The sequence below is a fragment of the Dreissena polymorpha genome, chromosome 13 (assembly GCF_020536995.1).
Source record: "Dreissena polymorpha isolate Duluth1 chromosome 13, UMN_Dpol_1.0, whole genome shotgun sequence".
Lineage (NCBI taxonomy): Eukaryota > Metazoa > Mollusca > Bivalvia > Myida > Dreissenidae > Dreissena > Dreissena polymorpha.
The window spans coordinates 42938645-42965022 of record NC_068367.1 but is presented as its reverse complement, the minus strand read 5'-3'; the positions used below and the strand labels follow the sequence as shown (position 1 = coordinate 42965022).

Sequence of the window (26378 nt, the reverse complement as noted above, 5' to 3'; positions counted from 1 at the left end):
AAATCAGAAACACGTATCGCTGTCAGGTGCGTGTTTTCCCAGAGATATATATACCCAGATGTTGACAGACAATGTAGATAGCGCTAATACAATTGGTATTATATTTTACAACATTGCAGGAAAGTTTGTGTGGCACAATGGTATTACTATTAAAATTAGTTCAGACTACATGTGTTAAAAACATTGAAGATTTGTAAGCAATCATATCTAAGGACATTTGAAAAAACGGCAAAATCTGTAAACAATTCCCTTAAAAACGTGGACAAGAATGAGATTTTGATTAAATTATCGTACTTCCACCACTTAATAGTTTCATGTATGCCAACATTCCAATAAGTATGTTCCTAACTTTTGCATACTCAGTTGTGTTTTTAACAAAGTGAATTTTGTTGTATTTGATTTTTAGATAACATACTTTTATATGTATTTATTAATGGAATATGTTTAAATAGTTTTACCGATAAATAACTGCTTTGCTTCTTGCAGAAGACTGTCAATTTGTTTAGGGCTTTTATATTGTTCAATTTTGTGACTGCAAAAATTTAACTTGCTAGTTTGGGTGGCAAGAGAATGGGGTCAAATTACAGTGTTTTGATAATAATCTGCAAATATTGTTGCATATTATTTGAAATTATTTGAATAATTTGAATAAGGATTAACAACTTCAGAATGTGTGCTCCAAAATACAGCGTGCATGTAATGTTTTGTGTATGTACTAAAGTCGGTAAATATAACAACAACAACACAAGAACAACAACAATGAATTCTGCTTAACCCTTTCCTTCATAGATGCGTATAATCCCAAGTCTATCGATTCCCCGATTCATACGTTTATTACCGTCACTATCGATTACCACATGCCAATTTTTTTACTCTATCCATTACCCGATAATCCCGTATATTCCCGATGTCCATATTCAAATGAAAATTCTGATTAATATTGACGACAAAAGTGCTCAAGAAAACTCATTAACACAAACATCCAACATTTTTCTAAAGTATCAAATGAATTTCGGCATATGTTTCTATTTAAAGATTTGATGAAATAGGCGTCCAATCAGGACAAGGGTATTCCAACATGCGTAAATAACTTAATGTGGTGCGCGCGCATCGTGTACAGTTCATAATTATGTTCTGTTACAAATTGTAGCCACAAGTAAATACATGTATATGCCCACGATATTTTCGTTTCCAGTTTTTGTCCTGACAAAAATCTCGCGTAAATAGGCGTGGGTGTATTTATTTATTCACAAAAACTGCGAGGCGCCCCAGGGTTGTTATAATGAGGCCATACATAGTTGAGATTGACCGTAATGTCATAAGAGATGTTCAGTATCAATTTGAAGTAAATCAGTGTAGAAATGAAGAAATTATAGTAAAAGGCAATTTTGGGTGGGCAGGGTGCCCCAGGGTTGTTAATGGGGCCATGCATAGTTGAGACTGACCATATTGTCATAAGAGAGGTTCAGTGTCAATTTGAAGTGAATCGGTGTAGAAATGAAGAAATTATAGTAAAAGGCAATTTTGGGTGGGCGCGGCCTATGTGGGCGTGGCCTATGTGGGTGGGGCGCCCCAGGGTTGGTAATGGGGCCATGCATAACTGAGATTGATCGTATGGTCATAAGAGAGGTTCAGTATCAATTTGAAGTGAATCGGTGTAGAAATGAAGAAAGGCAATTTTGGTGGGCATGGCCTATGTGGGCGGGGCATCGCAGGGTTGGTAATGGGGCCATGCATAGTTGAGATTGTCATAAGAGAGGTTCAGTATCAATTTGAAGACAATCGGTGTAGAAATGAAGAAATTATAGTAAAATAACCTAAAAAAATGAGTAAAAATCTCTGACCCGGCCCTACCCCACCCCCATAACTTTTGACCCAGGGGTCAGATCAAAATTCCAAAAAGTGCAGGGTTGCACATATGCTCAAAGCTACCATGTGTGTAAGTCTCAAGGTTCTAGTGCTTGTAGTGTAGGAGGAGAAAGTGGCCAGGACGGACGGACGGAAGGAAGACGGAGATAACCACAGTATCGCACTTTTTCTCCGAAAAGCGAAAAGCATGGGGATAACAAGACAGGTGTAACAGTTGAGAAATTGTCCAATATTTTCCAAATAACCCTATTGAGATGGTGTAAGCAGGCTTATCAGCTGTAAATGGAATCACTGTTATCAGAACAGCAGGACTGGTATTGGCCTGGGGTGGCAAATCAGATAAGGGGTCTATCAGGGAAAGGGTTAAATAAAATAAAGTGATCCTAACAGTGTATCATGAATAGTAACAAACAAAACAAGGAAACCAAAGATATAACTTTGAACTTAGCTTCAGAATAGAAAAGTCGTTCAGTCTCATAAATAGTTATGATAGCGTAAATTAAAACAAGATTATAAATACATGTCTACTGCATGGTGAACAAATATTTGTCGGACAGCAGTGTTTACCGAGGTTCTTTTTATTTCGTGTATTGTAACGCTTAAACACGATTTCCTTTGTCACTTACAGACACATGTTTCCTTGAAGTTGACAGCAGCAGTTTGTTAAAAGGCAAAAATTAAAGTTATACAAATATATTGTTTCCAAATTTTGTCGCAATCAAATTTGACCTCCGCATGGGGAATATTAATAGCACAAAAGAAATCTCCTAAATGAAACCTGGCCTCTGTGCTTGTGATGTTAATGTTTGTCTATTTAAATAGAGCAGATCTCAATTATTTTACTTACAACATTTTATTTAATCAGAAACTGATGTGGTCAACTGGTCAACTGTTGCTTAAACATTTACTTCAGCAGAAACGCAAAAGAGTTGTTACCACAAGCTTTGGGACATTAAAAACAGACAACAACTTAATTTTGCAAATACTACTAACACAAATCACATTATTATGTTTGTTTACGCCAAAAACCAATTAAAAAAATACAGCCAGATATACTCAGTCGTTAAAGATGAGTTGAAAACACAGTTTTGGAAAAACAGACAGACAACTGCAATGCCTCCCAATTGTTGGAGCATAACAACTTTGCATCGACAGAAGTAACAAGCTTACAGTTAACGACCACCCGCATCATAGACTTAATATGAGCAGCGCTCTGTTAAAAAGTGGTTTAATGCATGTGCGTTAAGTTTCGTCCCAAATTTGCATGTGCAGTACGCGCAGGCTAATCAGGGACGACACTTTCCGCTTTGATGATATTTTTTATTTCAAGAAAGTCTTTTCTTAGCAAAAATAAAGTTTAGCAGGAAGTGTCGTCTCTGATTAGCCTGTGCAGACTGCACAGGCTAATCTGGGATGACAGTTAACGCACATGCATTAACCCCTTTTTCACAGAACGCTCATTTGTACAATAGCTGAACGAAAAAGCTCTTCATTGTGGAGATTAACACAACTTTAAACGAAGACAAATCTAATTGTACAATAACAACACCACACTATAGTCTTACCTTCTCCTCTATAGGCAATCCATGTATTACCCTCAGCATTAGTTGGTACCTGCAAGAAATATTTATTACAAGCCTTATTAGTTATCCTAACAATATCTGAAACAATTATTGTCAGCATGCAAACATTCTCTCTCAGCAACCAGGTTATCTGTCAGTGTGTAACAGCACAGGTGCAACATGGAGAGGATCAAGGAATATCACTACAATAACATTATAAACCTTTGTTATCTGATCAAATAAATAAATATTGCTGCTCTCAATTGAAATGGTACAGGTGTCTCATTTATTTGCATTTGTATTTTGTAATTTCAAAGTGAACCATGCAATCATAAAAAGCACCAAAATGTGTTGCATTCAACAGATTTTGAACAAGGCATGTGTCCCTAATTTTACAAGTTTAGAGGGGTTCATTTTTCAGCCATCAAGTAAAAAGCAATGGAGACTTCTTTAGAGGTCAAGCATCTTTAGGAAATGGATAATAAATACAAATGAGCCATGCTCTGTAAAAAGAGGGTTTAATGCATGTGCTTTAAGTGTCGTCCCAGATTGGCCTGTGCAGTCCGCAAATGCTTATCACAGACGACACTTTATGCTTTTATGATATTTTCTTGTCTATAATGATAGTTTAAAGAAAGCCTCTTCTTAGCAAAAATCCACTTAAGGCGGAAAGTGTCTTCCCTGATTAGCCTGTGTGGACTGCACAGGCTTATCTGGGACCACACTTTATGCACTTGCGTTACATCCCTTTTCACAGAGCATGGCTCAAATCTAATTAAGCATGGTCACTGGGTCAAGATTTGCCTGTCATTGCACGATGCTCTATGCACATGCATTAACTCTTTCAGCGCTGGAACCGAATAGTAAAGGCCTTTGCAAATAGTTTTGATCCAGATGAGACGCCACAGAATGTGGCGTCTCATCAGGATCCAAACTGTTTGCTATTCTGATAGTATTCTTTGAAAAAAAATCGAAGAAAATGCTAATTTTATAAATTCAGCAGACGACATATTAGCAGACGACAAGTTTCCCAGCATGCAAAGGGTTAAGACCAGTTTTCCCAGAGCATGGCTTATATGACATTCATATTGTCCTCATACAGTTAAGTATAGCATACTAAAGGAGGTAATTGTAATGAGATTTCTAACAAATCTTACAAGAAACAATTGATCCGTGCTCTGTGAAATGGGGGTTTAATGCATGTGCATAAAGTGTTGTCCCAGATTGGCCTGTGAGGATAAGGGACAACACTTTCTGCCTAAACTGGATTTTTGCTAAGAAGTGACTTTCTTCAGACGTAAAATATTATAAAAGAGGAAAGTGTCATCCCTGATTAGCCTGTGTGGACTGCACAGGCTAATCTGGGACGACACTTTACGCACATGCATTAAACACTCTTTTCACAGAGCACGGCCCAATAATGTTTTGATCCTGTTATCAGACAACTGCATGACCAGACCTCCAGAACCTGTTCATTTGCTCAAGCTAATGAACTCATTCTTGCTAATTTGCAAGGTACACTAGCTGAACAACAGTCAGTGTTGTTGCTAATAGCACTGACAGGAATCGTGTGAATGTATATCACACCGTAAAATAGTTTGTGTAATTAAGAGTCACACTTACAACATGAAAGAATACCAGAATGTTCCACAGATTTTCAGAATTGTGCCAAATATTTCGATGTTTTAATGATCCATAGTGCCAAAATCCCTCACTAGGAACATGAAATGAGGTTAAGCAACCATATCTGCCAGTTAGAACTGCTAATTATTGTGGCACTCAAATGACTGTTCTTTCTCCCATGCACTCTCTATTTTTTTATACAACACTTCCAGGCTATCTATTCAGAATCGATGCATCCTTTTTGTTGAAAGCTGAAATGAGCTGCATAATGACTATATCATAATTAAATCCTTTTTAATAGAAAAACTAACATGTGAAAATCAATAATTATTATGTTCAAGAATGTAATGGCAAACATCAAAAATGCCCAACATATTTGAACAATATTCGTAAATATACGTGATACAAGAGGTTAACTGATTAATCTACCAAAAAGATCAGTTAACCAGTTACATTTTTTCGAAAAGGTTAATCTGATTTTTTTAAATCATTCTTTTGTCATGGAATGAATTGTACAATTTTACTTTGTGTATGCAACATACTTTTAACTTACACAGGCATTTTATAGTTAGAACAGCACACAACATCAACGACAGTAATAAATAGCATATAAAAAAACACAGTAATAAAGCAATAAATCAGTACCTTTCTGGTTGCAAACCATATGCACTATGCCCTATAACTAACAACTTTTATGGAAAATGGCCATATGCACTATGCCCCATAGCTAACATTTTTTATGGGCAATGACCATAAGCACAACACCCTATAACTAACAACTTCTAGGGACAATGGTCATATGAACTATGCCCTATAATTAACATCTTCTAGGGACAATGGTCATATGTACTATGCCCTACAATTAACAACTTCTAGGGACAATGGTCATATGAACTATGCCCTATAATTAACAACTTCTAGGGACAATGGTCATATGAACTATGCCCTATAATTAACAACTTCTAGGGACAATACCCATATGTACTATGCCCTATAGCTAACAACTTCTAGGGACAATGGTCATATGTGCTATTCCCTATAGCTAACAACTTCTATGGACAATACCCATATGTACAATGCCCTATATTACTAACAACTTCTAGGGACAATGGCCATAATTATGTACTATACCCTATAACTAATAACTTTAATGGACAATTAATGGTCATATGCACTATGCCCTATAACTAACAACTTCTGTGGACAATGGTCATATGTACTATGCCCTATTACTAACAACTTCTAGTTAACAATGGTCATATGTGCTATGCCCTATAACTAACAACTTCTGTGGACAATGGTCACATGTGCTATGCCCTACAGCTAACAACTTCTAGTTACAATGGTAATATATGCTATGCCCTATAACTAACAACTGTGGACAATGGTCATATGTGCTATGCCCTATAGCTAACAACTTCTGGGGACAATGGTCATATGTGCTATGCCCTATAGCTAACAACTTCTGGGGACAATGGTCATATGTGTTAGGCCCTATAACTAACAACTTCTGGGGACAATGGTCTTATGTACTATGCTCTACAGCTAACAACTTCTGGGGACAATGGTCATATGTACTATGCCCTACAGCTAACAACTTCTGGGGACAATGGTCATATGAGTTATGCCCTACAGCTAACAACTTCTGGGGACAATGGTCATATGTGTTATGCCCTACAGCTAACAACTTCTGGGGACAATGGTCATATGTACTATGCCCTACAGCTAACAACTTCTGGGGACAATGGTCATATGTACTATGCCCTACAGCTAACAACTTCTGGGGACAATGGTCATATGTGTTATGCCCTATAACTAACAACTTCTGGGGACAATGGTCATATGTGTTATGCCCTACAACTACCAACTTCTGGGGACAATGGTCATATGTGTTATGCCCTATAGCTAACAACTTATGGGGACAATGGTCATATGTGTTATGCCCTATAGCTAACAACTTCTGGGGACAATGGTCATACGTACTATGCCCTACAGCTAACAACTTCTGGGGACAATGGTCATATGTACTATGCCCTACAGCTAACAACTTCTGGGGACAATGGTCATATGTGCTATGCCCTACAGCTAACACTTTCTGGGGACAATGGTCATATGTACTATGCCCTACAGCTAACAACTTCTGGGGACAATGGTCATATGTGCTATGCCCTACAGCTAACAACTTCTGGGGACAATGGTCATATGTGTTAGGCCCTATAACTTACAACTTCTGGGGACAATGGTCATATGTACTATGCCCTACAGCTAACAACTTCTGGGGACAATGGTCATATGTACTATGCCCTACAGCTAACAACTTCTGGGGACAATGGTCATATGTGTTATGCCCTACAGCTAACAACTTCTGGGGACAATGGTCATATGTACTATGCCCTACAGCTAACAACTTCTGGGGACAATGGTCATATGTGCTATGCCCTACAACTAACAACTTCTGGGGACAATGGTCATATGTGTTATGCCCTATAGCTAACAACTTCTGGGGACAATGGTCATATGTGTTATGCCCTATAGCTAACAACTTCTGGGGACAATGGTCATATGTGTTATGCCCTACAGCTAACAACTGCTGGGGACAATGGTCATATGTGTTATGCCCTATAGCTAACAACTTCTGGGGACAATGGTCATATGTGCTATGCCCTACAGCTAACAACTTCTGGGGACAATGGTCATATGTGTTATGCCCTATAGCTAACAACTTCTGGGGACAGTGGTCATATGTGCTATGCCCTACAGCTAACAACTTCTGGGGACAATGGTCATATGTGCTATGCCCTACAGCTAACAACTTCTGGGGACAATGGTCATATGTGTTATGCCCTATAGCTAACAACTTCTGGGGACAATGGTCATATGTGCTATGCCCTACAGCTAACAACTTCTGGGGACAATGGTCATATGTACTATGCCCTACAGCTAACACTTTCTGGGGACAATGGTCATATGTGTTATGCCCTATAACAAACAACTTCTGGGGACAATGGTCATATGTGTTATGCCCTTTAGCTAACAACTTCTGGGGACAATGGTCATATGTGTTATGCCCTACAGCTAACAACTTCTGGGGAAAGTGGTCATATGTACTATGCCCTACAGCTAACAACTTCTGGGGACAATTGTAAAAGGGTATTATGCCCTATAAGTAACAACCTATGGAGACAATGGTCATATGTGTTATGCCCTATAACTTACAACTTCTGGGGACAATGGTCATATGTGTTATGCCCTATAGCTAACAACTTCTGGGGACAATGGTCATATGTGTTATGCCCTATAGCTAACAACTTCTGGGGACAATGGTCATATGTGTTATGCCCTACAGCTAAAAACTTCTGGGGACAATGGTCATATGTACTATGCCCTACAGCTAACAACTTCTGGGGACAATGGTCATATGTGTTATGCCCTATAGCTAACAACTTCTGGGGACAATGGTCATATGTGCTATGCCCTATAGCTAACAATTTCTGGGGACAATGGTCATATGTGTTATGCCCTAAAGCTAACAACTTCTGGGGACAATGGTCATATGTGTTATGCCCTATAACTAACAACTTCTGGGGACAATGGTCATATGTGCTATGCCCTATAATTAACAACTTCTGGGGACAATGGTCATATGTGTTATGCCCTACAGCTAACAACTTCTGGGGACAATGGTCATATGTACTATGCCTTAGAGCTAACAACTTCTGGGGACAATGGTCATATGTGTTATGCCCTAAAGCTAACAACTTCTGGGGACAATGGTCATATGTGTTATGCCCTATAACTAACAACTTCTGGGGACAATGGTCATATGTGCTATGCCCTATAATTAACAACTTCTGGGGACAATGGTCATATGTGTTATGCCCTACAGCTAACAACTTCTGGGGACAATGGTCATATGTACTATGCCTTAGAGCTAACAACTTCTGGGGACAATGGTCATATGTGTTATGCCCTACAGCTAACAACTTCTGGGGACAATGGTCATATGTGCTATGCCCTACAGCTAACAACTTCTGGGGACAATGGTCATATGTACTATGCCCTACAGCTAACAACTTCTGGGGACAATGGTCATATGTGTTATGCCCTACAGCTAACAACTTCTGGGGACAATGGTCATATGTACTATGCCCTACAGCTAACAACTTCTGGGGACAATGGTCATATGTGCTATGCCCTATAACTAACAACTTCTGGGGACAATGGTCATATGTGTTATGCCCTACAGCTAACAACTTCTGGGGACAATGGTCATATGTACTATGCCCTACAGCTAACAACTTCTGGGGACAATGGTCATATGTGTTATGCCCTATAGCTAACAACTTCTGGGGACAATGGTCATATGTGTTATGCCCTATAACTAACAACTTCTGGGGACAATGGTCATATGTGTTATGCCCTATAACTAACAACTTCTGGGGCCAATGGTCATATGTGTTATGCCCTTTAGCTAACAACTTCTGGGCACAATGGTCATATGTGTTATGCCCTACAGCTAACAACTTCTGGGGACAGTGGTCATATGTGTTATGCCCTACAGCTAACAACTTCTGGGGACAATGGTCATATGTACTATGCCCTATAAGTAACAACTTCTGGAGACAATGGTCATATGTGTTATGCCCTATAACTTACAACTTCTGGGGACAATGGTCATATGTGTTATGCCCTATAGCTAACAACTTCTGGGGACAATGGTCATATGTGTTATGCCCTATAGCTAACAACTTCTGGGGACAATGGTCATATGTGTTATGCCCTACAGCTAAAAACTTCTGGGGACAATGGTCATATGTACTATGCCCTACAGCTAACACTTTCTGGGGACAATGGTCATATGTGTTATGCCCTATAGCTAACAACTTCTGGGGACAATGGTCATATGTGCTTTGCCCTATAGCTAACAACTTCTGGGGACAATGGTCATATGTACTATGCCCTAAAGCTAACAACTTCTGGGGACAATGGTCATATGTGTTATGCCCTATAACTAACAACTTCTGGGGACAATGGTCATATGTGCTATGCCCTATAACTAACAACTTCTGGGGACAATTGTCATATGTGTTATGCCCTATAACTAACAACTTCTAGGGATGATGGTCATGTGTGCTTTGCTCAACAACAATCAAGTTCTGGAGCCAATGGCCGTAGGAACTATGCCTTATAACTAACAATTTCTAGGGACATTAATGTCCATTATGTACTATGCGCTATAACTAACAACTTCTAAGGGCAATGGCCATACACACTATGCCCTATAACTTACACCTTATCAGGGCAATTGGAGATTTACATCGCATTCAATAAAAATCTACTCAACAGAGTAAGCTTGTAAATGCAAGCCAAGATGTAGTTATTATTTATTTTTTGCAGAACAACTACTTCTTGCAATGCTTTTAGTCCAATATGCTAAATTGTTTTGGCAGAAAAGACTCCCTGTCAGCAAAAAGTAGGTGAATTATCATTCCTGGGCATAGGAAGTGCCAAATGAACATACAAGTAGAAAGGTCACTGACCTAGTCATAATCTCACACACCATCAACAATTACTTGAGCTTCTAAAATAATAATCACAAAAAAACTTTTTGCAATTTTACAAAATAATTTAACTAAATACATTTTAATAAACTTATTTAACACATTGGAACCCCTGCTATACCAGAGGCAGCGTCAGTGCATCAACCATCTTAACGGCTTTATACAAAATAAGCCATTCTGGAAAAGGAGAAAATATGCAAAAGGGTATACATGTATAACAATAAAAGAGAATCAACATCTTAAATTGAATATACCAGTGAATGCAATTTAGTTGACACATTTCATTTACAAACTAGTTCATGAACTTGACAACCATATTATGAATTCCACAAAACAGACATTTGAAGTGCATAAAAAGTTCCTGAATTTTATTATGAACAAGAAGTGTGTTTGTCAGAAACACAATGTCCCCTTAATTTCTCCGCTTTGAAGCCATATATTTGACCTTTGACCTTGAAGGATGACCTTGACCTTTCACCACTCAAAATGTGCAGCTCCATCAGATACACATGCATGCCAAATATCATGTTGCTATATTCAATATTGCAAAAGTTATTGCAAAACTTTAACCAAGGTTAAAGTTTTGGGACACACACAATGAATGAATGAATGACAGACAGACAGACATGGCCCGTAGGCAGGGTTTTAAAAAGGGGGTGCGAATTTCCCTAGAACATGTTGAAAATGAAATTTAAAATCCTGCATTCTGGTGACTTTTTATCTGTATTTATAGACTCAAGTGATAGAGCATTTTTATTTGAAATTTCACTTTCATTGACCATACTCAGTGACGGATGGACATGAATATGATATAACATACATGAATTCCCCACTACCGTTTTTCAATAACCACCTTTTTTAATCAGTCACAGAAATGCACTATTTTATACAGTGTTTAACCCGACACTAGTACGCGCGCACACACTTTGTTTACATATGCAACAACATATTTATAGAATATAAAATCAACAATAAGAACAGTATAAAATATCATTATAATTTATTGGAATCTTGATAAAATTGGTGTATTTTACCATTCCAAAATTCTACCATTCTTAAATCAAGCAAATTAAAAGGAAATATTTTACTTTATTCAAAACAACTGTTTGTCTGCTACTTGGATGGTACCAGAGGCTTAGCATTGCTCTAAACGTACTAACAGTTCATTGTACAATAAACACTGATTAACAAAACTTGGTCTTCTCTAATCTGCATCAATACTAAACAGAAATCAAAATGGTATAACTAGTTACTTTTATTATTATTCTTTTTAAACTATTTTTAACCAATGAGTTATCTTTTTCTAAACGACTTTCAGAAACATATAACAAATAAAGCTTCATAAAGACCCTATAACATACATGCCATAATTTTTCAGACCAATTCCGGGACATTGAGTTAAATTGTCCGGGACTTTTGCCGATTTTCCGGGACATGTATATGTAGCGATATTTATAAACAAATGCATTTTTGGTACGTTTTTTTTTGTTTCGCATCGTTAATTGCAAAAGTTTGAAAGCCTATCCGAAATACACTCGATCTATTAACGTCAAATTAAACATTACTACTTCCGTTACTAGATACAAGCCACAAAGCTTTTAATTTTTTACTCAGCAATGTTGGACTTCAGATGTGTGAACAACTATCCTTTGCCCTTACGCAGCGGGAAATAATGACGTAGTAGATTAAAGTCAATTAACAACCACATTAAACAATGCTGCCTTTTCGGTTTGACCGCGAACATGAGACAATCGATATGATAACAGGATCCCTGTTAATTGATCGATTTTGACACGTAGCGTAGTCTGCCTATTCGGGTAGGCATTGTCATGGAGACGCTGCAGATATACACAGATTCGAGGTGAAGTTAAGCCTAAGATAAGGTACATGTATACATGGATTTTGTAAATTCCGGGACATTTGACAGATTTCTGGGACAGCGGGACAAGTTCTTCATTTCCGGGACTGTCCTGGACAATCCGGGACATATGGCATGTATGCCCTATAACCACAAACTGCTGGCTCTATGGCCTCAAAGTCCTTAACAAAAAGATGGACTTATTTGCCCATTATGCTCAAGATCCGCCACAATTAATGAACATTAAATGTTAACGTCCACCTGATCATATGTTATAACGTTTTAAATTCATTTTAAAATCTGTTTAAGAGTAGGACATGTTTTTTTACTCGTCAAAAAAGATTGGGTGCGAACGTACCCAACGTACCCCCCCCCCTGGCTACGGGTATGCAGACAGACAGACAGACAGACAGACAGACAGGACAAAAACAATATGTCTCCGATCTTTCAATCTGGGGGAATAAAAAATTCACAAACCAATAATTAATGAACTAATATTATATAAATATTTATAGAAGTGAAAAAAATCTTTAGCATGTGAATGAACAATTAAGTAACTTGAAGACTTCACATTTTTATCTGGAAAAACACTTTTTGCACATGCATTTCCCCCTTTTTTCTATTAGCGGACTATAATTACTGACTGTGTGAGATGAAACATACAAAATAACATATCATTAGCCTTTGGTATACAACTAAAATACAAGTTTCTTTTTCACATCTGTGTGCTACTTTGTAATAATAAATACTTAAGTACCATTAATGGAAAAACATTAAAAATAATATAAACAAGCAAATTCGTTGAATTGATATCCCCTGCCAAAATACTTCTGGACAAAAATATTTCTGGACGGATGGACAACGCCAACATCATCCTCTTATCCATTTATATACTCATACCAAGTTTAAATGAAAACCGTCAAAACACTTCCAAGATATGGCTCTGGACACAAAAAAAGCATTTTTTCATGATACAAAGGACCATAACTCCGTTATTATCCAATGGTGTACTATGCCATTTGGCGTGCATCATTCTCTTCCATTTATATACTCATACCAAGTTTCAATGAAATCCACCAAAGCACTTCCAAGATATGGCTCCGGACACAAAAAAGCATTTTTTCAAGATACAAAGGGCCATAACTCCGTTATTAACAGATGGTGTACAATGCCATTTGGCGTGCATCATCCTCTTATTCATATATATACTCATACCAAGTTTCAATGAAATCCGCAAAAGCACTATAAGATATGGCTCCGGACACAAAAGTGCAGGACAGACGGACAGCTAGAAGGACGGAAAGCCGGACAACGCAAAAACAATATCCCTCCGCCTATAGGGGGGGATAACAAGAGCACCGCATAACGGGTGCCAACACTTGGCTGGGAATGTTTGTCAGATTTTTTTAAAGGTCACAGTGACCTTGACCTTTGACTTAGTGACCCAAAACTGGGTGTGGCGTGTAGAACTCATCAAGGTGCATCTACATATGAAGTTTCAAAGTTGTAGGTGGAAGCACTTTGATTTTAGAGCCAATGTTAAGGTTTAAGCATGACGCCTACGGCGGACGGCTGACAACAGGACATGCTGGCTATGACAATACTTTGGGTTTTCTCCGCAAACAGCCGAGCAAATAAAATCATTAAACAATTTTTTCAAAACTATGTGAGCTATCAGCAACTCTTCAATCAACATTGCAACAACAACAACAACCACAACATTACATCCCTTGGCATAACACATTCAAAACAAGGTTGATCATGTAACAAACATTGTGATAGGTCATTTGATCAGATCTTTAGACTAAGATTAGCTTATAGTGCACAAAGCATTATGTCTTTTATTATGTCAATTAAGAAAAAGGTTACATGAACGTTTATAATTTCGAAGGTTATGCTTCTACTTTTGCTGAAAATGGTTATGATGATGACAATAATTATGATCATGATTCTGCTTGTTCTGTGATGAAATGTCAAAACTTTATTTTACATTTGAAAAAATGCAAACACAACTCATACATATCAAGAATCTTTTCAATTTACATTCTTGTAATATTCCATTCCAGGAACAGTGTTATGAAACACTAAATATTAACAACTTCCTTAGGATAATGTATGCTTATGTCTATGTTCTTTAACTTATACAAATAAAACATTGTATGTAACTGGAATATTGAAAATTGATGTTCATCAATGTATGCATAATTCTTGATTTTATTTCTCAATAGGTGTACACTTTTTTGTAAAATGTAAGTTTATTAACTAAATGTTCAAGAACATGAGGTAAAAGATCAAGAACTTCACAGTTCATGAACTAAACAAGTAATTAACTTTTTTCTTTATGGACTAAAATTTCATGAGCAACATATTGATGAACATTTAATTAATTGGCTTATGAATAAGTTCATGAACCATTTTGGGGGGTCATACACCAGTTTAGTGTTCTTGAACTTTTCATGAAACACTTGCAGAGTTCATGAAATGTTCAGGACCTCCAAACAATTGTTCATGCATAGAACATAATCTCATGAAAACTTTTTGAATGGGACGGGTGATAAAATCCACAGAAGGACACTGTTTGACACATAAAGTACCAATATGAACATTGATTTGTATGTGGACTTTCAATACATGGCGTTATTTGAAAGTATGGTTAAAACTTGTGTAGTGCACATGTTCACAGCTGGAAACTGCATGACTATCTACCCTTTCTTAATTTTCTTCTCTCTTGATACTTCTCTTGTTTCAATTTCAAACCTTATTTTGTTCAGTGCAAAGCTTGGTAATAAAGAACTGACATTACAGTAGATTTTTAATATTTGAATGGCAAATATATAGCAATAAATGTACATGTGTTTGAGCTTTAAAGCATTGCCATCAAATGTTTGGACATCACAGACTATCATTGATGTGGAACTCATTTCCACTCAGAAGCGAAGTGAAAATGGCTATGTGCAAACAGAATAAAACCAGAATAGCCTGCAAGTAACTGGCACTTAACTGTCTGTTCAGGTTTTAGGCTGTTTGCTTCTCATCAGTAACTAAGAGTTTGAAATAAAGCCTTTAAAACTTGAATCTAGTAAGAAAGGTCTTTAATTAAATGTAACTTTGTCACAGTGCCTATACCACGTGACTTTTTCAGATCTGTGTTGGGAGAATAAAGTGCAACCCAGTTAACATTTTTAAGGATCTCTTTTAAAATATTTTACCATTTTTAATGTGATAAAGTGGAGTGCCCGCTCATCCATAAGAGTTTTCTACAGGTATCATGATCTCTTTAAACAAATAAGTATTATTCAGTTATGTCAGCAACCGCGCATTTGAAAGGTGAGAAAAATGTCGGATCAGTGTGGGGACTTCATATTACAAACGCGCGGTTGCACTTTACTGAAAATATACTTATTTGTTTAAAAGGATCATGATACCTATAGAAAACTCTCAGGAATGAGCGGGCTTTTCATTTTATCCCATTAAAAATGGCGAAATATAAAAAAAGACATGATTAAAAATGTTTATTTGGTCGCACTTTATTCTCCTAACACAGATCTTTAAAAGTCACCTGGTATAGGCACCGTGTTGTAAGGGACTACAAAAATGTCAAAATAGGTATCTAAGAGGTAAAGGGTGAAGCAGTTACATGAGCTCTGCCAAGAATCATCATTAGTCATGCCTTATCTGTCTTATAATATCAATTGTGTCTCAGAAATCTGGCTATTATATATACAATTCTGTGTTGGTAGACATTCCATTGTTTTCATTGTTACTTCATGGTTACACAACCTCTTGGCAATGTAAGAGCCATAACATGTCAGCTTCCTTGCACATCAGTGTCCATCTGCCTCCTGCATTAGAAAATCCTACAAGTACCCAAGGCACATTTGCCATCCAGAATGATCAGAAACCAAACAATTGAAAGGTGTAACCAGGTGCATGTAATATGTTGTCAAATAATTGTATTAATTGTACAACTATTAATGTAGGAATGTCTGCATAACATAAACAAGAGCACCGCCTTGCGGGTGCAGACCGCTCATCTATTTTCTTTTTAAAGGTGAAGGGACTCTCAATTCTCAAGGGCACGGGTGATGGTTTTGGGTGGAGTCTATAATTGTGGTATGTCAGGTAAGAGTAGTTTTGTCAAAGTATCAATCAAATCTAATCATAAATAAAGAAGTTATGGCAATTTTAGCAAAATTTAATAATTTGACCTTGAGAGTCAAGGTCATTCAAAGGTGGTCAAGGTAAAATTCAACTTGCCAGTTACAGTAACCTCATGATAGCATGAAAGTATTTGAAGTTTGAATGCAATAGCCTTGATACTTTAGAAGTAAAATGGATCGAAACACAAAATTTAACCATATATTCAAAGTTACTAAGTCAAAAAAGGGCCATAATTCCATCAAATGACAACCAGAGTTATGCAACTTGTCCTTTTACTGTACCCTTATGATAGTTTGCGAGTGTTCCAAGTATGAAAGCAATATCTATGATACTTTAGGGGTAAAGTGGACCAAAACACAAAACTTAACCAAATTTTCAATTTTCTAAGTATAAAGGGCCCATAATTCCGTCCAAATGCCAGTCAGAGTTACATAACTTTGCCTGCACAGTCCTCTTATGATAGTTAATAAGTGTTGAAAGAATGAAAGCAATAGCTTTGATACTGTAGGAATAAAGTGGACCTAAACACAAAACTTAACCAAATTTTCAATTTTCTAAGTATAAAAAGGGCACATAATTCTGTCAAAATTCCAGTAACAGTTACATAACTTTGCCTGCACAGTCCCCTTATGATAGTATGTAAGTGTTGCAAGTATTAAAGCAATAGCTTTGATACTTAAGGAATAAAATGGACCTAAACACAAAACTTAACCAAAATTTTCTATTTTCTAAGTATAAAAAGGGCACATAATTCTGTCAAAATGCACGCCAGAGTTATCTAACTTTGCCTGCCTAGTCCCCTCATGATAGTAAGTAAGTGTACCAAGTTTGAATGCAATAGCATTGATACTTTCTGAGAAAAGTGGACCTAAACGCAAAACTTAACCGGACGCCAACGCTAAGGTGATGACAAAAGCTCTTCTTTTTTTTTTTCTAAAAATAGATTAGCTAAAAAGGAAAAGAATGGAAACAATTTAAGACAAGGAAGCGCATAAATATTTAAATTTAATTTCATATGGGATTGAAAACCAGAGAAAATATCAACATATCTATTAATACAAAATGTAGATGTTGGGGGGATACAACTGATTGACTTATATTTTTCCTGAATTCAATCAATTGCAGTTGAAACAAATATTTTTTAGATAGCTTAAAACACAGTAAATGGACATTACAAGTTTTAAACAAAAATGTAATCCCATTTAATTTTCATTATGCAAGTACAGTTTAATACTTTTCACTGTATCTAACCTTACCATGTCTTTATTTGCTGTCTACCATTTTATAACATTATAATGCAAAATACAGGTTGTAAACCAGATTTCAGAATAAAAAGATTCTATGTCTTCCGCAATTTAACTCAATTCTCTCTATTCATGAAGAAGTTTCCTTTGAACCTAGAGACATGAAACATACCTGAAATCATGACAGACAGATGCACAGCTGGACGGTCAGACACACATATGTCCAAGCTCAAACTAGTATACCCCTTTACTTTGTTCCTGACAATGGGGCACAATGGGGTATAGTGCATATGGTACAGTACAGTCCACGCGTTATCCCCAACAAACTCGCTCCCTCTGCGGGGCTCTTGTCTTCTAGCGAGTACTTCAGGGGCGGGGAAGGCGAGGTGTACTTGTTAAAACTCACGGCGTTCCGCCGAGTAAGCTAATACTTGCGGCATGTATTACTTTAGCCTAGTCGGTAAATGCAGACAATTTCCTTTCTTATCAGGACACCGCCGCGCAACACCGCATTAGCAGTGTGCTACTGTGCATGCCAAAAAATAAAAACATTGTAATAACAAGAGTTCCGCGGTCGGAGATGACCGCATTGAAGCCGGATTTTTTATTTAAATGACAGGAAAGTACCTTTCGTGTTTTTGTCAATGCAATACTTAAATTACTGAAATATTGTTCAAAGGTCAAAATGAAATGTAAGTACTTTTCAAGGCATGAGCAAACCTTGTGTTATGTTTGAAGACTCTAGGTACAAGCATACCAAAGTTATAACATGGAATAAGAACTTTAACATTTTTACCTACCAAAGTTATAAGAACTTTAACATTTTTACATTCAAGGTCACAGTGACCTTGACCTTAGAATGAATGACCTTGAAATGACCAGTGGTCATCTAAGTGTGCTTGCAAACCTTCATGTCAAGTTTGAAGACTCTATGTCCAAGCATACCAAAGTTATAACAATTTTAACATTTTAACATTTAAGGTCACAGTGACCTTGACCTTCAAATGAATGACATTGAAATGACCAGTGGTCATCTTCTAGTACTGGCCAATCTTTATTTCAAGTTTGAAGACTCTAGGTACAAGCATACCAAAGTTATAACATGAAATAAGAACTTTAACATTTTTACATTCAAGGTCACAGTGACCTTGACCTTCAAATGAATGACCTTGAAATGTCCAGTGGTTACTTACTAGTTCTGGCCAACCTTCATGTCAAGTTTCAAGACTCTAGGTCCAAGCATACCAAAGTTATAACAACTTTAACATTTTTACATTCAAGGTCACAGTGACCTTGACCTTCAAATGAATGACCTTGAAATGTCCAGTGGTTACTTACTAGTTCTGGCCAACCTTCATGTCAAGTTTCAAGACTCTAGGTCCAAGCATACCAAAGTTATAACAACTTTAACATTTTTATATTGAAGGTCACAGTGACCTTCACCTTCAAATGAATGACCTTGAAATGACCAGTGGTCATCTGTTAATCCTGGCCAACCTTCATGTCAAGTTTGAAGACTCTAGGTCCAAGCATACCAAAGTTATACCATGAAATAAGAACTTTAACATTTTTACATTCAAGGTCACAGTGACCTTGACCTTCAAATGAATGACCTTGAAATGACCAGTGGTTACTAACTAGTTATGGCCAACCTTCATGTCAAGTTTCAAGACTCTAGGTCCAAGCATACCAAAGTTATAACAACTTTAACATTTTTTATATTGAAGGTCACAGTGACCTTGACCTTCAAATGAATGACCTTGAAATGACCAGTGGTCATCTGTTTATCCTGGCCAACCTTCATGTCAAGTTTGAAGACTCTAGGTCCAAGCATACCAAAGTTATACCATGAAATAAGAACTTTAACATTTTTACATTCAAGGTCACAGTGACCTTGACCTTCAAATGAATGACCTTGAAATGACCAGTGGTTACTAACTAGTTATGGCCAACCTTCATGTCAAGTTTCAAGACTCTAGGTCCAAGCATACCAAAGTTATAACAACTTTAACATTTTTTATATTGAAGGTCACAGTGACCTTGACCTTCAAATGAATGACCTTGAAATGACCAGTGGTCATCTGTTCATCCTGGCCAACCTTCATGTCAAGTTTGAAGACTCTAGGTCCAAGCATACCAAAGTTATACCATGAAATAAGAACTTTAACATTTTCGAGCACGCCGCCCGCCCCCCCGCCCGCCCCCCCGCCCGCCCGCCCGCCCGCCCGCCCGACAACATCAATCTATAAGCCGAGATTTTTTCGAAAAAAATCCGGCTAAAAAATTGTTTGAATACTGTGGCTAATAAAATTAAGATAATTGTATAGAAAATCAATATATGTTTTAATTCACAGTTACGTCTACAATATGAATGAATAAGCTGGATACACACATGTTCCTACTCTATCCATTACCCTATAATCTACTATAATTGCAATTTCAAACCCAAAAAAAGGGCTGTTTGTGTAACACATGCATGCCCCCCATATGGGCTGTCAGTTTTAGTGGCAGCCATTGTGTGAATATGTTTTTTTGTTACTGTGACCTTGACCTTTGACCTAGTGGCTTGAAAATTAATAGGGGTCATCTGCCAGTCATGATAATGTACCTATGAAGTTTCATGATCCTAGGCGTAAGCATTCTTGAGTTATGATCCGGAAACCATTTTACTGTTTCGAGTCACTGTGACCTTGACCTTTGACCTAGTGACCTGAAAATCAATAGGGGTCATCTGCCAGTCATGATCAATGTTCATATGAAGTTTCATGATCCTAGGAGTAAGCATTCTAGAGTTATCATCCGGAAACCATTTTACTGTTTCGAGTCACTGTGACCTTGACCTTTGACCTAGTGACCTGAAAATCAATAGGGCTCATCTGCCAGTCATGATCAATGTACCTATGAAGTTTCATGATCCTAAGCCTAAGCATTCTTGAGTTATCATCTGGAAACCATTTTAATATTTGGAGTCACTGTGACCTTGACCTTTGACCTAGTGACCTGAAAATCAATAGGGGTCATTGGACAGTCAAGATAAATGTACCTATGAAGTTTCATGATCCTAGGCCTAAGCGTTCTTGAGTTATCATCCAGAAACCATCTGGTGGACGGACGGACCGACAGACCGATGGACCGGCGTGTGCAAAACAATATACCCCCTCTTCTTCGAAGGGGGGCATAATAAGACCAGTATTGACAGTAATGTATTTTAGAATTTTATAAACACAAAGTCCGCCATTTTACGCAAGCGCATATATGCAAAGTGATTTTTTGGATGGGATAATTCCCATATAACATGCCTTAATCTGGTGACACGATTTGTGAGTTTCAGCACTGTTCATATTTGGTTATAACGAGCAATCAATGAGTGACTTCAATTAAATTAAATATTCGTAAATTTACGTATTTTTCTATACTTTCAATGGGCAATACTTTTTCATTATGTGCATCGATTCCGATGTATTTTTCTTTCATTCTAAAATACTACTAATACGGAGTTACACGTCTATAGTTAGTTACGGCACATGGCCTGATTTAACATGCATGCTTTCCATGCGTGGAACTTCTTTGTCAGCAACAATTTCGCACTCTTATGAAAACATAGATTTAACATGGCATAGTGAATGGTGCATATGCATACAAAGGGACTAAATAATATAATCACGTGGCTGTAGACAAATTGTGTAATTCAGTTCTATAAATGGACATGATGAAATATACTTGTACTGAAATTAAATTGTTTCTGCACAAAATTTGTAACGGGTAATGTTTTCACAACTTACTTGCCATAAGTAATTAATTGCTCCCCATTTGCATTTAACTTAAATTACTTCTTATAAGGAATAATTATTGGTTAAGTAATTGTTTATGGTAAAAAGGTGTGATGAGGATGCCCGATACCGTCTTTCATTCACTGTTTAATTACGGATGGATATTACGTAAATTTTATAACTGATTCCCTTTTAATTAATCTGCGATAAAACACTTATTTAAAGACTGACGTCAAATCAAAATAATGATCGCCAGTTAACCCCGCCCTTATACGCAGTTTCGTTACTGATTGGACGCTGAACAAAACACATGTTGTGCACGTCTTAAAATTGTTTATATATTTATATATATATGTACTTGTAATAAATGTAATTTTGTTTGAAAATCAGGAAGTCAAACAAAGATTAATTGATTGTTATCTCGTTAACAGGGAGTTTCCTCCGCTTTGCCCAACGCCGAAGGCCGCCGCGTTGGCTTATCAATTTGCTAATCGTTAACCTCGGAGTCCACAATCATGCAAAATCCGCGTATCGCGGGGCGTTATTAGTCTCCCTCCATCTCCCTCCATAAGCGTGCCCACGGAGTAGCGAGGGAAATTGGGGAAAACGCGTGGAATGCACTGTTTGACCTTACAGAGCAGAAATAAAAATTCAAGCTTTGACCTTTAATTGTGACCTTAACCATTAATTGAGGAGCATACAACTTGTAAATGCTTCATTGACTTGTAATTGGAATGATAATTGAAACATGCAATTTACAAATCCTCTATATAATTATGTTCTTCAAAGGCATACAAATTATAAACCAAGTGTTTTTATATTGTTCAAACTATAAAAAAATCCCTTAAACCGCAAATGTCAATGTCAGTTTGATAATTATTTCCTTTGCCTTTTACCTATATACATGTTTCATGCTCATCCCCTCAAGATGTTCCAATCTGTGCACAGACATACATGATGCACATGGCCGCACTGCTCTTAGGAAGAAATCATTACATTTGAGTTATTGCTACAGAACATTGAGAACTGACACATTATTGGCACCCAGACACTTGTATATTCCTTGGTAAATAATGCATGGCATTTCTATTCCATTAAAAATCTTCTCTCAATCCCTTTATAATTATGGTCCTGTATTAATAAAATTGATAATCCCCTTTCTCAACGGGAAACATTTATGAGTTATTTGAGACCATAAAGGCAATATTTATGCATCATAAATTCTGGTAAGTCTTGCCAAATGTAGTACAACTTTGTCACTGGTTATTAGGGATTTAGTGCTTATAAAGGACACCAGACATACTTTGAGACAGTAGAAGCAACAGGGATTGAAGGCATTCATCATCTGCCAGAGAAATAACAGCAGATATATGTGACAAACAAGTAGAGTAATTAGAGGGCCATATATAAGCCAGTGTCCTTGACACAATATAATTAAAGGTATGCATATATCTTGTCTATATGGAAACTTGGAGAAAATCAAGAACCTATTGATATGATATTTAGGTCTTAAAACTGTAAATGGACCATGATAAATGTTTGCACAATTGCTTTTTCTGTGTACAATTTAATAACAATTTGCATAATAGTGTTTTACATTCTTAATGAATGACTAATGATTGGGCTATGGTCGTTGTTTGCAGCACAACATTATATCCTATGAGAGAGATATAGATCAATTATGGCACACAAAATAAACAGGCAAATAAAACTGAAAAAAAACAAAAACGTGTGGGCTCACACATCCACAGTTTTTTTATGCTTCAATTGATAACTGCAAACATTCATGTGAATCATCTAAGCATTAAACAGCAGAATCTGTTCTCTTACAAATATTTATTATTGGATTTGAGAGGGAAGACCAAGCTTTAGATCCTTTAATTGGCAATAATAAGGCAGCATGAATTCTGCATATCATGGTTGCAACAGGTGACTTTAAACATATTATTAGCAGGGGTCAATCTTTATAGTAAATTTCTGCTAAGACATAAATACTTAAGAACTTAAATATCCATCACATAAATAATCTAGAAAGCCAAGAATACACTGCCAATAAAACTTACAAAGGTCATTCATGACTTCAGTCCACAATTTAGACCACATCCAAACATGCAACTTTCAGCTACACATAAATATTTATTGATCAGATATGCCCTTTCAAACAAAACACTGTATTTAGCATGTTCTGCACATCAGTCTAATTGCTTGACTTACAGACCAATTTGAAAGATATAGAAAAGTACTAGGATAGTAAGGACCTGCTTTTAACTTAAATGGGAGATAACTCACCCTATATCCAAGTTCCCAAGTCTGGATCCCAGACAGGCCGCACAATTTTTTGCTCTTTGGCATCAGGTGCCCAACATATGACTGTGACGTGGGTATCCACTTCCAAGCCCATATCATTGATATGAAGCCCTGGGCCACTGAAATGGATGATTTTGTGTAAGCTGCATCATGTTAAATGGGTCTTATGCGATTTGAAGCCAGGTAAGCTCCAGACCAGCCTGTGCAGCTTTGCAATCTTGTCATGAGCTACCCTGTCTGATAGTCACGATAGTTTTTGTGCTCTCATTAGTGGACAGCGTAGCTCCTGAACATACTGCCCAATTAAGCAAGCAGTGTGTAGCTACACTGGCTGCATTTGACGTAAGACCCAGTTTCACATGATGTGGCTTATGCAATAGTGAGTATGTATGTCAGGGCATGAAATTTAAACCATTTAAGTAGATAATTGCAGACTGATCAAGTCAACTCAGTGGAGAGAGTACTTTCCCTGATTAGATTGGATTTCTAGGTTGAAGTGCCAGATATTGGCCACACAATATCCTCTGACACCATATGACCTCTATAGGGTCTAGTGGTAGCAGACAGACATACCAACTGTAGCAATCACATATGTGAACCTCTGCTACACCTTTACCTACAAAATCATCATTGAAACATTAGGCATGACTGGTAGTGTGGAACATTAGGCATGACTGGTAGTGTTAAACATTAGGCATGACTGGTAGTGTTAAACATTAGGCATGACTGGAAGCGTGTAAGTGACATAAGCTGTGCAAGACATCAAGGGTGAATTACGGAAGGGATTGCTATCTCAGTCTAAACCAACTTATATGCCTTGTGGAGTATGATGTCATACTGAAGAGAATCAAAGTGCAATTATTCGAATAACAAATGGGCTGTTCTCTGTGAAAAGAGTTTAATGCATAAAGTTTAAAGTGTCGTCCCAGATTAGCCTATGCAGTCAGCACAGGCTTAAAAGGGACGACTTTTTACACCTAAACTTGATTTTTACTTAGAAGAGACTTTCTTGAAACAAAAAATATCATAAAAGCGGAAAGTGTTGTCCCTGATTAGCCTGTGCGGACACTGACACTTAACGTACATAAATTAAACCCCTTTTTCACAGAGCACGGCACAAATGTAACCATGTCCAGCAAAATGGGTGTTATGTCATATGTGGCTAGCATAGCTCCAAACCAGCTTGCACATACATATAGTCTGGTGAGGAGCTACACTGCCTGCTTATGTGACCACAAAACCTTGGGTAACTTAAAAGTGGACAGGGTTGCGCCTGACCAGCCTGGGCCTACATGTATAAGACCTATTATATGGGTCATATACAAGTAAATGCATTGAAAGTGGCCACACACAAACTCTACATCAGTAAAACAAACACAAGTATTTAGCTGTCTCAAACATTACAACCAAGTTTTGCAACCCAATACATAACAACCATGATTTTGCAAACCACATTCTTTGCAAGCCTCCTTGTTGTTGTTGTTGATAATTTTATTTATTTCTGTTATCAAACATCAAACTGTATTGCCTGCAATAGTACAATTCCTGTGTGTGCATTAATCTGAAAGGAGCTATCAAATAATAAAGATCAACATCTGTACATAGATGGGCCACCTGTGATCAAACGAAAAACCAATTAGAAAGAAAAGCCATTTATAACATGGTTTACAGAAGTATATAAAAACAATAAAAACAAGAAATGTGTTTGTCGGAAACACTATGTCCCCTTCTGCGCTGCTTTGAATTTTTATTTATTTATTTTTTTACCTTTGACCTTGAAGGATGACCTTGACCTTTCACCACTCAATATGTGCAGCTCCATGAAATACACATGCATGCCAAATATGAATTTGCTATCTTCAATATTGCAAAAGTTATGGAAAAATGTTTAAGTTGGAGCAAACAAACCAACAGACAGACCAACAGACAGGGCAAAAACAATATGTCCCCCACTATAGTGGTGGTGGATATAAAAAGCGGAGAAGCAGCATTTCACTGTCATCCCGTCATGGTATGCAGACAGAAGCAAAGAAGGGCTGGCCATCGTTTTTAAAGAAGATTATCGCCCCCCACCCACCCACCCCCAAAAGCTCCCAGACAGATAGGCTTATGTCTGTCTCAAAGGATGAGTGGATGTGGTTGAGCCAATTTATGGTAATATACATAACCAAAACTCCACATAAGACATGTTCTGGGCCACTCTCAATGAGAAAGAGTCAAGGACCACCTGCAAATGTCAACACACCATGTTTTGACTATGGGAAGCAGAATCTTCTACAACCCCTGGATGTTTGCCTGAACAAACGTTGCAATTGGAACATGGAGGACCAGGTGGCATCATTGGATGGTTTCCAGCACCATGCATATGACCAAAGTCAGGAATTTGAAACTGTCAGAAAGAGCTAAGATATGCTATGCTGTTG

The 26378-nt window shown here is 37.3% G+C and overlaps 2 protein-coding genes across 3 annotated transcripts in view; both read right to left on the bottom strand.

Annotated features, from left to right (window-relative positions):
- Window positions 1-26378, bottom strand: part of LOC127856174 (zinc finger CCCH domain-containing protein 10-like) — a 572427-nt gene that overhangs the window by 111388 nt on the left and 434661 nt on the right. The window lies entirely within an intron of this gene.
- The window catches only part of LOC127856181 (zinc finger CCCH domain-containing protein 10-like), a 265858-nt gene that overhangs the window by 108016 nt on the left and 131464 nt on the right, over window positions 1-26378 (bottom strand). Inside the window, exons 2-3 of the mRNA XM_052392252.1 lie at window positions 23938-24074; window positions 3435-3483 (exon numbers count right to left, since the gene is read on the bottom strand). The gene's annotated coding sequence lies outside the window, so the exon portion shown is untranslated. The remainder of the gene's footprint in view (window positions 1-3434; window positions 3484-23937; window positions 24075-26378) is intronic.